The 16,784-nt window shown below is 36.3% G+C and overlaps 1 protein-coding gene across 3 annotated transcripts in view; it reads right to left on the reverse strand.

Moving 5' to 3' along the window:
- The window catches only part of INPP4B (inositol polyphosphate-4-phosphatase type II B), an 855,326-nt gene that overhangs the window by 724,417 nt on the left and 114,125 nt on the right, over positions 1 to 16,784 (reverse strand). For all 3 annotated transcript variants that reach the window (XM_030917305.1, XM_030917317.1, XM_030917321.1), the window contains exon 2: positions 13,603 to 13,665. The gene's annotated coding sequence lies outside the window, so the exon portion shown is untranslated. The remainder of the gene's footprint in view (positions 1 to 13,602; positions 13,666 to 16,784) is intronic.

The following is a 16,784-nucleotide window of genomic DNA, read 5'->3' on the forward strand; positions in this document are numbered from 1 at the left end:
GGAAAGAAAACAACTTAATTTTCTCTCAACACCCCCACTTTATCCTCATCTAATTTCCACAGAATTACAATAACTCTCTTAGGTTGTACTATTATCTCCATCTTACAAATGAGAAAAATAAGACATTAAAGAGAATAACAAACATGTACAGGGTCCCCATATATCAGGTGGAAGAGCTATGTTTTGACTCTGAGGCCAGTGTTTTGCTGAAGCCTAAGGAAAGGAAAGAAATGGGAATTATGGGACAGAGAAAATATTTTGACAATTGTCAAAACCAATAGGAATCTATAGGAATCTTCAAAGAATCTATAGAAGGAAGAGAATGAAAGTGCAAGTTTTTGGGATCAATTTTGAACATCGGTTCAAGATGTCTCTGGGGATACAATTTTGAAGTTCAAAAGTGTAGCCTGGGCTAGAGCTAGAAATATGGAAGTCAAAAGCATTTAGGTAGAATACAGAATCATAGAGGAAGCTAGTAAGTTCACCCAGAAAGAGTCTACTGCATTTGACAAATGGAAAATCTGCGAAAGAGGCGTTCTGTTGGAATGAGAGAATAAGTGAAAGATTGTTGTGGATCGAAGAGTAAATGGTTGGTGAGAAAGCAGAAACAGTAAGACAAGTCTACTTTTCTGAGAAATACTTACTTAAAGAGAAAAGGAAGTTATTGAACATTCTCTGAAAGTCACACAGCAGCACTATTAAATTTTCTTGAACTAATAATCTTCCATTTGATGCCTTCCAAAATCAACCTTTCCAGGAACATAACTCTGAAAGCCTCATGTCCCAAAAAAGGCCTTGTCAGATATGGTTGTCCACCCTTGAGTGTCCCTGGAGCCCCCTGAAACAGCACTCCTTAGGAAGTATGTGCTGGCCTGTTCTACATCCTCGGGGTCTTAAGATCCTGCTCATTTAGGAAAGCCAGTCTGTCTAAATAAATGCTAATGTGTTAAAGTGTTACCCTCTCACTGGGTAAACTTTGGGCTTCCCACTTAGGAAACCATGTTTTCATCTAAAGCAGCATTTTACAATGTGCTTCATTGAAACCTAGTACCACTAGATGCAATGAGTATTACATGAAAACATATACTAAAATATAGAAGGCTTCATGGTCCACCAATTTGAGAAAATGTTGGGTTAAAGTGAAACAGGTTTCTTTACAGCAAGATTTCTCAGAGACTAATATTCTAATGTGCATCATAAAATTACGGGAGGGGGATATAAAATTCAACATTTTCCAAAATTACCTGAGGATAGGACTTTCTTAAAGGTTCATCACATGGGTCATAAAATTAGGACTATGTCTTCCAATAGGAACAATATTAGCAGAGGGTTGTGGGGAAAAGAAAGAGAGATCAGCCTGTTACTGTGTCTATATAGAAAGAAGCAGACATAAGAGACTCCATTTGGTTCTGTATTTGAGATGCTGTTAATCTGTGACCCTACCCCCTACCTTGTCCTTGCAAGAGACATGTGCTGTGGTGACTTAAGGTTTAAAGGATTTTGGGCTGTGCAGGATGTGCTTTGTTAAACAAGTGCCTAAATGCTGCTTGTGGTTAGAGGTCATCACCATTCTCTTAATCTCAAGTAAGAGAAAAGCATTTGTCTCCTGCCCGTCCCTGGGCAATGGAACATCTCCATGTAAAACCCATTGTGTGCTTTGTTTACTGAGCAAGGAGAAAACCGCCTTTAGGAATAAGGTGGGACTTGCTGGAGCAATGCTGCTTAAAGGTTTATGGAGATGTTTGCATATGCCTCTCAAGGCACAGCATTTTCCTTTGAACTTATTCAGGTCACAGAGATCTTTATATGTCTTACTGCTGATTTTCTCCCTAAAATGATCCTATTGTCCTGCCACTCCCTTATCTTTTTGATGGTAAAGATAATTATCAATAAATACTAAGGGAACTCAGAGACCGGTGCCGGCGTGGGTCCTCTGTAAGCTGAGCACCAGTCCCCTGGGCCCCGCTTTTCTTTCTCTATACTTTGTTTCTGTGTCTTATTTCTGTTCTCAAGTCTCTCGTTCCACCTAACGAGAAACACCCACAAGTGTGGAGGGGCAGGCCACCCCTTCAGAGGGTATTTCCGGCAATTTGACAGACTGATTAGAAATCAAACTTGGAGCCATTGTCATAGTAGCAAGCATCACGCCCTCAACTATGTTCTCTTCTTTTCTCTTTACTTTCCGTACTTTCCTCACACCTTGACATAAATTCAGGCACAATCACTTTTAATGAGAATAGACCCTTGCTTGAAAATTGAAGTGTTTGTTTTCCCTTTTGATCAGCTAAAGTCTATGGATTCCATAATAAAAACTGGGATTGCTGTATGTGGTGCTTTTTATTTTACAGACCTGTGGTGACTGACTACAAATGAGATAAAGCTGATGAATAAACTTGTTGATCGTTGATATTATTTCCCTGCTTCTATTTGTTTTTGTTTTTCTCTTTTATAGCTTGCAAGCTCAGTTGTTACAAGAAAAATCAATAAACAAGCTTTTAAGGAAACTTACACCCAGGGAGAATAAAGGCCCTTTTTGCCTTGAAGTTACTCTTTTTCTCTTTTAAGGGAGTAATATCCACTCCACAGCCAGAGTTCACTTTCAAGTCAACAGGAGCCCTGTATACTCATGAGGACTCTCTGCTGGGAGAACAAGGGCCCCAAATATTTGCAAAAGATATCTGGGTTATCTTCTGGGAATTGAACTGTTCTACAAATCAGACTGAACTGATGAACAGAAACTAATATACTCAAGAAAATAAACAATTGTCCACATGTCCAGTGGCTAGGAAATAAATTAGGTAAGTCTACCAAAGGCAGTCTTTTCATGTGAATATAAATGAAACATAACCCTGTTAACTGAAGTAGAGATTTTCATCTCTGTCCTCTCCCAGAGCTCATACCTGGGTAAGAGAGACCAAATCCTTTTGAGCTCTCTGTTCTAGGTAAAAAGATTTTCATCATTGAATCCTGGTATTTAAGGGATTTAGCCTTGGACCACATGTGAAATTTGCAAATTGGAACAGTATCATCTAATAGAACAGTGAGATGATTAAAATGCTGTATAATTTTGCAATGTCCAGTATGTTAGCCAGTAGTTGCATATAAATATTGAGCACTTGAAATGTGGCTAGTGTAAAGAAATTCCCAATTTTATTTAACTTGAATTTAATTCAAATTCAGATAATCACATGTGCCTAGTGGCTATCAGCTAGCATAGCAGTAGAGAGTAGGAGTAGAATTTGTCAAGTTGGAATACCAGCTTTTTAATAGGGGGCATAGAGTAACATGGGGATCTCCAACCCCATTTTTATCCAAGAATAGTATATCACAAAGCCAATGAAATACAATACTGAATACAAAATGTCTATAACCAACTGGTAAAGCAAAGTGCATAGAAATAAAGGCACAGGTGAAAGTGGAATGGCAGTACCAGGTAGAGCAGGTCTGATAAGTGTAGCAGAAGAGAGCCCTGGGAAGGAGCTATGGGAGAAGTTAGCGTTGCAGTTAGCTATGACTGCCTAACAAATTATCACAGCATTTAGTAGCTTCAAATACTGACATTTGTTTTGTTCATGAATCTGCGTTTTAGACTGGGACCATGGGGAGATAGTTTTTCTCTGTTTCACTCATTATCACTTGAACTGTGCCAAGGCTAGGAGCTGAGACCATTTGAAGATTTGTTTATTTACATGGTTGGCAAATGATGTTGGCTATTGGCAGAGACCTGAGCTGGACTGTCAGCTAGAACACCTTACAAATGGTTACTCCATTAGGCCTGGACTTTCTCACAACATGATTGCCAGATTCTAAGGACAGGGGTCCCAAAAAAGAGATAGGCAAGCAGCTTCTATGTCAACTTTATGACTACATTTGGAGATCACATAGCATTACTTCTCCAGTGCTTATCAGAGCAGACACAAACCCACTCAGGTTCAAGGGAGGGGAAAATAGTTCTCACCTCTTGATGGAGATGCCAATGAGGTTCTGGAAGAACATGTGAGACTAGAGACATTGCTGTGTCCATTTTTGCAAACTAATCCATTGTCATTAATTAAAACTGTTTCGGACTCAAATAAAAGAAATCTTAGTCAAACATATTTAATAATATACACATACATATTCTATAAAAATTAGCAAGTTACAGACTTCAAGTACGGCTAGATTCAGTGATCCAAATGATACTATTGCATCTTTCTAATACCTGCTCATTCATTCCGTATCTTGGCTCTTTCTTATCTCTCATTATATTCCCCAAATGGCAGAACAAAAAATGACTGGCTGCCATTAAGTCAACATCCTGACAATTTTGATCCTAAAAGAAGAATCTTTCTCTCTTAAATAGCATTTCTCATGTTATGGCTATGAAAAATTGTGCTCAGGACACATGCCCCATCCTTGTAGAATCACTGGGTCCTGAAAAGTAAAGTTTCCTAATAGACCAGGTAGAGGTCCCAAGTCTACCTTAGCAGCAAGTATTTAAAACTCATTTTATTTAAGGTTTTTCATATGTAGAATGGATTTCTGGCATATTCATTGTAAAACAACCACACTTCTCCCACCTCTTCTATCCAACCAACTGTAATGGTCAGTAGCATGCAGTAATTTGTGTCAGTTCTGAACCTTGGGCCTCAAGAGTTCTTTCACATTTCTGCCTTCTCTTTCTTAGAACCCTGCTACCAACATGAGGATAAGGTATCAAGTGATAGATTAACATAAGTAAAACTTCTTATTCAGTTTCTTACACAAAACAGCAGGATAAATGGTTACTATGATCAATCTTATTATTTCTATTTTCTAGTTTTATCTTCATAATAACCCTAGGTATGACCATGGCAAGTATTATTTGTCCTTTTTATTGATGAGGAAATGAATATACCAAGTGGTTAAAATGTATAGATTACCAAACGCAAAAGTACTGATAGGGTGGGCTGTTAGACCTTGAAATACAGGCTAATGAGATTAGTGGCTGCATGAAGGACAGTAAATTTTGGCACTAAATTTTATGAGGATGAATTTTGAAACTGACTTGATGGAATTCATAGTGGCTAATACACATTAACTACTTACTATGTGCCAGTAACTATTTTAAGTTTCTATTAATATCCTCACTTAAGTAACTAAATTATGTAAGTATCTTCTTTCCCAGTTTTTTAGAAGAAGGCAATAGGAGACACAGAGCTTAAATAGCTTGCTTCAGCCAGGCAGCAATAAGCTAAGAAGTTACCAGTCTGGGATTTGAACCCAAACTATCTGGCTTCCAAAATGTCCATCAATGGTAGACTGGATTAAGAAAATGTGGCACATATACGCCAAGGAATACTATGCAGCCATAAAAAAGGATGAGTTCATGTCCTTTGTAGGAACATGGATGAAGCTGGAAACCATCATTCTGAGCAAACTATCACAAGGACAGAAAACCAAACACTGCATGTGCTCACTCATAGGTGGGAATTGAACAATGAGATCACTTGGACACAGGGTGGGGAACATCACACACCAGGGCCTGTCATGGGGTGGGGGACTGGGGGAGGGATGGCATTAGGAGAAATACCTAATGTAAATAATGAGTTAATGGTTGCAGCAAACCAACATGGCACATGCATACATATGTAACAACCTGCACGTTGTGCACATGTACTCTAGAACTTAAAGTATAATAATAATAATAATAATAATAATAAAAGCAAAACAAACAAACAAAAAAAAGAGAATTGCCCCTTGCACACTCTGTTGTCTCTGAAATGAAGAATAAGATGTTAGGAAAGGAGAGAAAAGAGTCAAATTCTAGGTGGAAAGAATGGTAAATGCAAAGCCGTCAAGGTAGAAACAAGTAAGTCACACACATATGAGATCAACCAGGCTGTATAGCTACAAGGCAACATCTGGGTGAGGCATCGACTGGAAATGAGGTTGAGAAAATTTAGAATGCAGCAGTGGAAAAGTGGTCTTTGAATGTCAGACTGAGGTGTTTGAATTTATGAAATAGCCCAAAGGAAACTTCATTCTCTCTGTTTTAACTTAATCCACATAAATGTGCAAGCAGATGAACATGTTGAGAAGAAACGCACTGATACATGTAGAAATGGAAGTTAGCTTTTTAAGTGTAGTTAAAACAGTTTGTTTAAAATTGGCACCCTCTCTATTCAAAATATCTCATGAGCAGTTGTCATTTAACTATAAATTATGAAGAAAGTGGCAGACTGAAGACAGATGCCCCAGTCAGATCTTATTCCTCGCCCCTTCTAGGAAGTTAAGTATGGGAAACATAGGCTGGACTATTCTAGATCAAGCAAACTTGTGCTTCCGTATCAGACTCTATGATAAGAGTGTCTTAACTGCACATCAAGCTAGTGCTGTGCCTTCCATTCATGAATAGCAGTTTCTCATGGCACAGGGAATCAGGGCCATGAGCAAGCACTATTCATGAATGAAAGGCACAGTACTAGCTTGATGTTCATGCCAAGCAACTGCAGCATGATTTCAAACGTCTGCCTCATCACCTGTAAACATAATTAAAGAATAACAATCACAGTCTTGGGGAAAATCCTGATAAGTCCTTTTTACTGGTAGTTCCAAAACAGAGATGCAAAACTCAGTAAGATTTAAGAAACTCAGTGTTAATCTTATGAAGTTAAACCAATAATCCTCAAATACAACAACTTCAGTATGAAAGTACGTACTCCCTTAGCCTATGCACTCGCTCAGTTAGCCCCACCTCACTATACCAACTAAAATAATTTTTAAAAATCTTAAATGTGATAAAGATATAACATTTACATTAATATTTTTCTTGGTACAATGTGCTTCAGGAAAGCAAACGTTTTTGTAATTATCTTTACATCTTGAATGGATTTAAAGTGGATTTTTTTCCAAGGGAGAGAAATGGGAACAACTCTTCCTTTCTCTTTATCACTTACAAATCTGCTTCACACTTGGTTGACTCACGCCCAATCACCTATGACTGATTTCTAACTCATGCCTAAGATCCAACAAATTAGACTGAATCCTCCTGCTAATGTAAACCTAACCTTATAAAAAATTAATGGCATTATTTAAAATAACATTATCAGTATCTATTGAACATTGGCCGATACTACAATTTTCTTATTTTTTATTTTTTGAGACAGGGTCTTACTTTGCCACCCAGGCTGGAGCACAGTAGTTTGATCACGGCTCACTGCCGCCTCGACCACTCGGGGGTTAGGTGATCCTCCCACCTCAGCCTCCTGAGTAGCTAGGACTACAGGTGCCCTTCACATGCCCACCTAATTTTTGTATTCTTAGTAAAAATAGGGTTTTGCAGTGCTGCCCAGGCTGGTCTCGAACTCCTGGCTTCAAGTGATCTGCACACCTCGGTCTCCCAAAGTGCTGGGATTACAGGCATGAGCCATTGCACCCAGCCTACAATTTTCTTATTAATTTGTGAAAAAAATGAGATACTTTTACTCATTCTTAAGGACTAAAAAATTATATGTACTATAATTCAAGGAAAATATCACTTTTTCTTATTTCTAGATTATGTTGTCAACTCATGAGCAAACACTCATAATAATCTACGGCATCTATCCAAAAGTTGAATACCTTGTAACAATTGAACAGAGATCCATGAAAGTTTAGAAATTATTAAGGAAAAAATTTAAAGATAAAATTTACTAAGTAAAAAGGGCACAGATGCAGATGCCGAAAAATTAATACCACACAATCTTCTGATGGGCTACAGCACCAAACACTTTTACAAAACCAGAACGAAACAAACCCAAAGCACAAATACTCATCCAATGACAGCATAAATGAATCATAAAGCATCGAAGCAGAAGTTTAGACTCTGGCATCAGGTACAATTCCTGACAAATTACTCAAGTTTACCCATAATTCTTCTTTGCCATCTCCATGATACAGAGAATAATGGAAGTAAAAATAACTTGTTACATGTGAACAGAAACTGGTTTAGAAAATAATTCCAAAATAGTTTATGCCTGCAATCCTACTCTTTGTATGGCAAAAAAATAAATAAAATAAAATAGTTCTTAAACTTTCAAATTAAGTACTCACTATTCCCAGATAAGATGTTCTAATCAAGTACCATTTTTTATTGTTAACAAACTAGGGTCACGGGAACCCCAGGAGGTTGCTACTGACATCTAGTGGTATACTTTTTAAAACATCAAATTCATTAAAATATAGAGAGCTATGCCTCATTATCCAGTGGGATATAGTTCCAGGATTCCTCTTTCCCAATGCACCAGAATACGTGGATGTTCAAGTCCCTTATATAAAATGGCATAGTCTTTGCATATAACCTACGCACATCCTCCCAGACACTTCATATCATCTCTAGATTATAATACCTACTACAGTGTAAATGCTATGTAAATAGTTGTTATACTGCATTGTCTTTTAATTTGGATTATTTTTTATTGTCTGTTTTCCAAATATTTTTGATTCCCAGTTGGTTGAATCTGTGGATGTGGAAACCATGAATATGAATGACCAACTGCATGTGTGTGTGTGTGTGTGTGTGTGTGTGTGTGTAATCTCTCTCTCTCTCTCTCTCTCTCTATATATATATATATATATACACACACACACACACACATACACACATACAGCTTTCTTATTTTTATTTTTTGAGACAAGGTCTTACTTTGTCACCCAGGCTAGAGTGCATCTCGTGTGTGTGTGTGTGTATGGTTTTCAGCATCATATATATATAGAGAGAGAGAGAGAGAGAGAGAGAGAAGAACAAACATACATTTATATTCATGTGCGTACTTGCAAAATCTAGTGGACATGTTACCAATTATTTGTAGCCCAGATCACTTTGCCTTCAATGATGTGATTCTCCTTCCAAGGTAATCTTAGTGCTGCAAAACCAGAAATTAAAATGAACAGATCTGCTAAAGCCTTAAAGGAACCAATTTCCTCAAAGACTTTAGTCCTTTACTGGGAATTGCCAATTCTCTGAGAGTCCCAAAGGCTTCTCCCCAACCCCAATAGGCCTAATTTCTTTTCAGCTTTCCAAATAATCATGACCCTACTCCATTTCCATACCTGGCATTTAAGTACTTTTAGGATCTTAGCCTAGAGAGACTCCACTATAGAGCAGAGTATATGCTCTTGAACAAAAATGCCTTTGTTGGGTAGGGCAGGTTAGATTTTTCTGGAATGATATATAGAGTAGCACAAAGCCAGTAAGTGATAGAATGAGGCCATCTCCCTTCGGTGAAGAGAATGTGTTCCTACAGTAGTGTTATAAATTAGTTGATTTGAATTTAGATTTCATTCTTATTAAAAAGATGTCATAAGACCGGGCGCTGTGGCTCATGCCTGTAACCCCAGCACTTTGGGAGGATGAGGTGGGCAGATCACGAGGTCAGGAGATCGAGATCATCCTGGCTAACACGGTGAAACCCTGTCTCTACTAAAAATACAAAAATTAGCCAGGCGTTGTGGCACACACCTGTAGTCCCAGCTACTTGGGAGGCTGAGGCAGGAGAATCTCTTGAAACCAGGAGACAGAGGTTGCAGTGAGCCAAGATCACGCCACTACACTCCAGCCTGGGTGACAGAGAAATTCTGACTCAAAAAAATAAAAAAGTCATAAAAGCTGAGTAGATTCTCCAGGTAGTCCTAATTAATACAAAACATAGCTAAATTATAACTTTCTTATTACAAAGAGATCTTTTAGTCATTTAAATATACCTTCAATGGAAATCCTGGAGATTCAAGGAGCTCATTCACTCAAAATTTGTCTGCTTTACTCATAAGGAAAAGTAAACGTGGTAGGCAGAAAGATCTTTTTTACAATTATATTGAAGAAAAAAAATCCATGTCTGTGCGTGCACTTTTATATATGATGATATCAAATTGTATACACACACACACACACACATATACACACAAGAATATACCAAAACATGCAAATCAATGACAGTATGACAGATACCACAACTAAGTGTGAGTGATGCAGTGTAGGCTGGCTAAGGGAGAAAGATAGTTGTAATATAACGAAGGTCTCAGAAAGCATCTTAAAGAAAAGTTTTAAAATTATATAGTTTTTGGAATAAAGAAGAAAGCAGACTGGACATTCAAAGTAGAGCTTTAAACCTAAGCAAAGACAAGAATGTTTGGAGTATGTGGTGTTAAGAGAGACATAAATAGGGTAAGAAACATAGCTGAGGAATTTATGGAAGAACTTGAATAGTAGCAGGAGCTGATTCTAGACAATGCTATGGTTTATAGTTCTGAGAGTTTCAAAAAGATAAAATATTGCACAGAAACTAATACCCAGAAGAATTTAAGAAGACCAAGAACTTTTTGCAAATGAAAAAAACCACAAAAGCCAAATTCTTAAAAACTACCATAATAGCTTTTCATGAAATTTTTCTTCAATAATTACTTTTTAATCATTTCTCCATAAGAATGTTCAATGATTTATTCTCTGATTGCAGTTTCAATACTCATTGAGAGCATACTGTGCGCAATGTTATAACTACATTTTTGTAAAGCATTGTATAGTATATATCAGACATAGAACCTAATTTCGGCATTCTGAGATTTTTCATGTATTTTACATCACTAACCCTAAACTATTTCTAACTCCCATTTAAATGCATGGTCATTAACTTATTAATCAACCTGCAAGTTACGATGCTGTACTTTCATTTATTATTATAGTAGGTATGCGATAAATAATATATAATCTGTAATAAAGTCTTAAAATATCACAAGGTTTTTATCCTTTTGAATCTCAACATGTATCACATCTGTATCATTTTCTACATCAAATAATAAACCAAAATAAAATCAATCTGTAAACAATGTATTTACAACTTATTTCTTACTGTCCTTGAACATAAGTAACCCCATACAGTAGCCTTATAACCCAGTTTCTTTTCAATTTTCAAAATTGTGTTTACAGTAAGCCTAAATATAGTAAACCTATAGTACCTAAAAGAATTGCTGAATTCTTAATATGCTATTTCAATCTCCTCTAGAAAAAATTCAATATATGTGAGAATAAAATTTAATATTCCTGTATAATAAAAATATAATTACAGTCATGAAATTTCCTTAATTGAAATTTGATCTATTTCCAGGGCATGTAAACCTACGTAAAAATTGAACAGAATCACAGTCTCTATTTTCACACATAATCCAGCCACGGTATACCTACCAAGTATATTGAAAGATATTTTAACCTCATTGATGTTGCCTCTGTCTTTGGATGACAAAATTAAGAATATTGTAACTATAACTTATAACCAATAACTTCACATTAAAACACTTCATGAAAAGTTGTTTAAATGCCCTTTTGAAAAGAGTCAAATGTAGACCTCACAGGTATCTGCACACATAAAAGTGTCCGTTAATCCAACAGATTGCATGCTGAGCACATTGCCACAATTAATCCTACACAAAATGAATGTGTTAATCATCATGTATAACTAAGAAAAGCTGAATGGTTCCATTTGTTTAAAAATAACACCTTCACTAGTATGTCTTAAATTTTTCACTATTTAAACATTGATATTTAAATGCACATATTCTATCTGAGATAATAGGCAGAATGTTAATATGTTAGCATGTATTGTCTTATTAATAGGAATTTTACGAGATTGCAAACACCCCCAGTTCAACAAATCTGTAGGACCAGCCCAGAAAGATAATGACATGAACGTCATTTCTCCTGGCCATAGTTCTCCCATCCCCAGCTACTCCTCCATATTTCACTTCCACCCTCCACAACAACATACATATCTTGGATCATAATCACCTTGGGAGTTGTATCATGCCAAAGCTCTTGGATTTTGGCAATACACAGAATGATTTCTTTATTTTCAAAATGAAAAACAAACAAACAGACAAAAAACGAATTTTGTTATTCTGAGTACACTGATGCTGAAAATTCTATCCCGCGAATGGGAATTACTTTCCCTCACCCCAAGTCTTCCTTTGTTACAAACTAAGGTTATACATAGCTTAAATAAATAAAATAAAAGCCTAAAAATGAGTATATTAGTATATACATACCTCTGAGAAAAGAAAAACTCACATAAATGCAACCTGGAGAGTCTGTGCTCCCTGCATGCCTTATTTATATTCTAAAGCACATGTATCCCTGACCTTTCCAATTGGCTTCATGTCATTCAGGATATTTTTCTTTCTCTCTTTACTGTGCCATCTTCCATTGAGTCTCCTTCAACAAGCACTTTTCTATCATTTATCTCCATATGCCTACATCACACAGCTCAGCTTCAACCTCTTCTACATATTGTATTTGTTCTCTTTCTAATATCCCTATTTGCAGAGTCAAAGTTAATAGTTCTATGTAAAAGACAACCCTCAATTAACTTTATTAACCATTTAAGAATATTTTAATTTGAATTAACATTTCAGTATAGATAAAACTTGGATAGGGTGATTACCCTTAGTAAAAGAAGCTATTTTCTCAAGGGGTTTACACCTGTTTTGAAGAATTAACTAGAAGCCAGAAATATGTAGAAATATTTCTTCTATACCGTGGCTGAATCACATTTGTAATTCAAATTTAACAATTTATTTTTGCTCAACTGCAAATCAAAGTTCAGAAACACGTTTTCTGCTGATGTCCATTAAATTTAAATGCTACCTTTATTTCAGTACTCATTTGCTTTTAGAAATTCAGAAATTTGTCAAAAATAAAACCCAGTCAATTCTAATTAATATAAAAATATATAACACATTTCATTAATATATATGTTCATGAACATACAGTGTCATCACATCTTCATAGCTATATAAGTAGACAGGACTCAATGGATGTCTCAGTTTCCTTCAAAATTCTAAACTGTCTGAAACTTTTCTGCAAAAATCTCTTTTGAGATAGCAGTTTTATTCATAAAACATACACACATTATCTGCTGCTATACTCATACTTTGTATACATGCATATGCCATTAGAATATTTGCAGGAGTTTTCATATTCTTAGAACAACATATGTAAATAAATCACATAGCGATTTGAAAATTTAGCAACTAAATATGCAATCTGTTAAACATAATCAGGCATGCTATTCAACAACGTATGATATAATTCAATATTTCCAAAGAAAATATGTATTTTGTATGAGGATGTCTTCATAAAGCTTGATGACATTTTTTAGAAATTCATATTGAAATTTTTTTGTATATTCAAAAAAATACATAAAGTCATCTAATGCCAAATAAAGGCACAAAGAATCTTATCATTGTACCCTAACAAGGGTCTAATGCTATTATCACCTATCATTTGTAAATACGATAAACCAATTGGAGTTATTTCCAAAGAGACTGCAATCTTATAGTCAAGATCCTATTTATATATTAACATAAACTTCAAAATGGTATCAGAAAATTAGCCATTACCCACAATGCTTTGAAAAGCTCTTATATATCTAAAAATGTACTGTTCACTTATCAATCTGATGAGCATCGTAAGGCCTTCCCTTGGCTTTTCAGATAATAATTTACTTTTTTGATGGATAATTCAATATCTAAAACCAGTAATCAAGGATAGCCAACTAGTTTCATGTATCAGAGTTATACAGACTGAAAAAAATATCAATTCAAAATAAGGATTACCTTTGTCTAATTTTTCATAAACGACAGAAGATCTCTTGCCAGGTAACACCATTTCTTTGTGTTCTATGGGAAAAGAGAAAGAAGATTAATAAAAGCAACCTTTCTTTTTTCCTCTTTAAATGCTTCTTAAAGAAGATTCGTTAGTAATAAAGGTCAGAGAAGAAAATAATTTAACAAAATATTCAGCTCCATTCAGCAGCTGCCTCAGGAAACACTTGCTTTAAATGCCAAATTACTTCCCCAAATGTCCTTTCCCCCTTGCAGCTGAGAACATGGTTGACTGCAGCAGATACTCAGCCCTGTTTTCTTTGCTTCTCTTTCTTCTCTCACATGTGAACAAGACTGGCACTCGAGCAAGAAAAGGCACTAGCTTCGATCATTTCAAAAGACAAGATGTAAGCCGCGTCAGGACAGAACATTTACTTGGAATACAGTGGTCTGAAATGGAATTTACAATTATTTAAACTGACTTTCTTTCCACTACTAGTGAGCATGGGTTTTAAAATATTCATGCAAGTTTTGGTCTTTCCACAAAGTAATAAAATGAGATATTGTGGGATAACTAAATAATTGCAGATTTCCTTCCTTATGAGATGTAATTTCAGAGCTTTTCTATGCTGCAACGAGGGGGAAAGTACTTCATCGAAGTCAAAAGTTATGAAAATATATCTTATTCCCTCCCTTAACGTGTAACAATCTTGAGGAGTATCCCATAAAAGATTTTACTGCATCATTATCTAAATGTTCACATTGGAGGATACAAAATTCAAGCCTGAGCAATAGCTTTCCAGAAAGGACTGTCACATAGATAGGTAAGAATTTTAAATTCACCCCTTAAGAAAGTTATTTGGCTAAAGAGAAGATGCTAACAGTTTAAAACAACATTGATTAATTGACTAAAGCAGTCATAAGAATAGTGATATAACTGCAATCACTTCATCTTACCAATTGTGTGATTTTGGACAAATAAATTCTGTAAGTCTTCATTTTTCATCTGTAATACGGGAATGATATTTTTTCCTATCCCCCATGGAGTTGATAATTGAGATAAAAACATGTGAAGAACATAGCACAGTATCAAGCTAAGCATTAGCTAATATAATATCATCATTATTATTCCTATTATCATCACTGTTCTTTAAATAACAACAACAAAGAAAGCTTACTATTCCATTGAGAATCACTGCCCCACACAATAAAATGATTGAATCATATCATACTGGACATTACCTATTTTGCCGATTTATTAATTAGATTCTGGGATGATGAAGGAAGAGAGTCCTTCTGGGTCTTTCAGGCAGGTGGGTGAAAAAGACTGAATAGCAGTATTTCAAGAAGATTAGTAAGCTGTCAGCTGCTCGACTGCAGTCGTTCCCCTTGATTTTGCTGTGAACTTTAGCCTGAAGAAGGCCTTCAAGAAATTGTGATATACTTCAAGACTCACTTGAAGCAACTGGCCCTTAACTATTCTTATGAACCCTTGATCCAATTCAGAAAACACTTGGTGAGCCCCTACTGCAAGCCAATGCCTGTGACAGACTGAAGAAACCACAGCAAACAAAGAGAGACTTAAGAAAAGCACAGTTTAGTAGAGGAAACACATCTGTGGACAATTATTTCAAGTAATTGGTGAAAATATCACCATTAGACAATACACAGAGTTTGAAGGGCAGGAAGTATTAAAAGAATATTCTGGAGTCGGAAAAGGATTTAAGACATATTCTTAAAAAATAAGTCAGGACCGGGTGCAGTGGCTCACCCCTGTAATCCCAGCACTTTGGAAGGCCAAGGTAGGAGGATTGCTTGAACCCAGGAGTTCAAGACCAGCCTGGGCAACATGGCAAGGCCTTGTCTCTACAAAAACAAAAATTAGTCAGGTTTGGTGGCGCATACCTGTAGTCCTAGCTATTTGAAAAGCTGAGATGGGAAGATCACTTGAGACCAGGAGACAGAGGCTACAGTGAACTGAGATTATAGCACTGCACTCCAGCCTAGGCAACAGGAAGAGTCCCTGTCCCCCATCTCCACAAAAATCAGTCAGAATAGCTGAACTGGTACACATGGCTGACAATCAGCACTGTTTGGTCTAAGAAAATTTCACAAAAGAGAACTCTGAAGTACTAAGGCCTAACAGACAGGTAAGCAAGTATGTCTTTCCAGGAAGATGCGGCAATGTATACAAAAACTGGAAGCATTAAAAAAAAAATGAAGTCCAGATTAATGTAAGGTCCACTCACAGTGTCTATCAGGAGTCTTCTCAATTTCTTGTTAAAATGCTCAGAGGATGTCAAAGAAGAGAAACATTAGTAACAGCACTGGGAGGAAAATGGACAAAATATAAAGTGTCATTTCTAATAGCTGAGCCCCGATTGGGCTTAACTAAGAAACACTGTTTCAGACTCAGAACCTCACACTGTATATTTTGAAAGAGTACAGCATACATGTCTTCTAAATAAAGAAATTAGGAAGGGACTTTGATTCATACCAACAACAATCCCTAACTCCAGGTACAGGCATCAAGTAGACCAAAATCTACATAACATCTGTTGTGGGTTAAATTATGTACTCCCGAAAGATATATTGAAGTCCTACCCTAAATATGATCTTACTCAGAAAGAATCTTTGCAGATGCAATTAAGATGTAATTTAAGATGAGGTTATGCTAGATAAGGTGGACCCTGAATCTAGTATGACTGGTAACCTTATAAGAAGAGATGAGACACAGGGATGAACATACATGGAGAAGAGAATGCCATGTGAACACAAAGACACACACAGAGAGCCATATGACAAGACAGGCAGAGATCGGAGTGATAAATCTACAAGCTAAGGAATGCCAAGGACTGCCAGCAACATCAGAAACTAAGAGAAAGGCATCAAACAGACACTCCTCTAGAGCCTCTGGAGAGAGCAGCGCCCTGCCGACACCTTTATTTTAGATTTCTAGCCTCCAGAAAAGTGACATTGAATTTCTCTTGTTCTAAACTGCTCAATTAGTGGTAATGTTTTATGGCAGCCAAAGAAACTAATAACACATGTCTTCGGCCAACCAGAATCAGGCTTCTACCTAGACCCTGATCACTTAGAACTTATTTCAAAAAAAAAATCTTATGGTTACTTTAATTGGTAGTCCTCAAACCTTTTGGTACCAGGACAATTTTTTCTAAAGATGGGGGAGGTGT

The sequence above is a fragment of the Rhinopithecus roxellana genome, chromosome 2 (assembly GCF_007565055.1).
Source record: "Rhinopithecus roxellana isolate Shanxi Qingling chromosome 2, ASM756505v1, whole genome shotgun sequence".
NCBI classification, from domain to species: Eukaryota; Metazoa; Chordata; class Mammalia; order Primates; family Cercopithecidae; genus Rhinopithecus; species Rhinopithecus roxellana.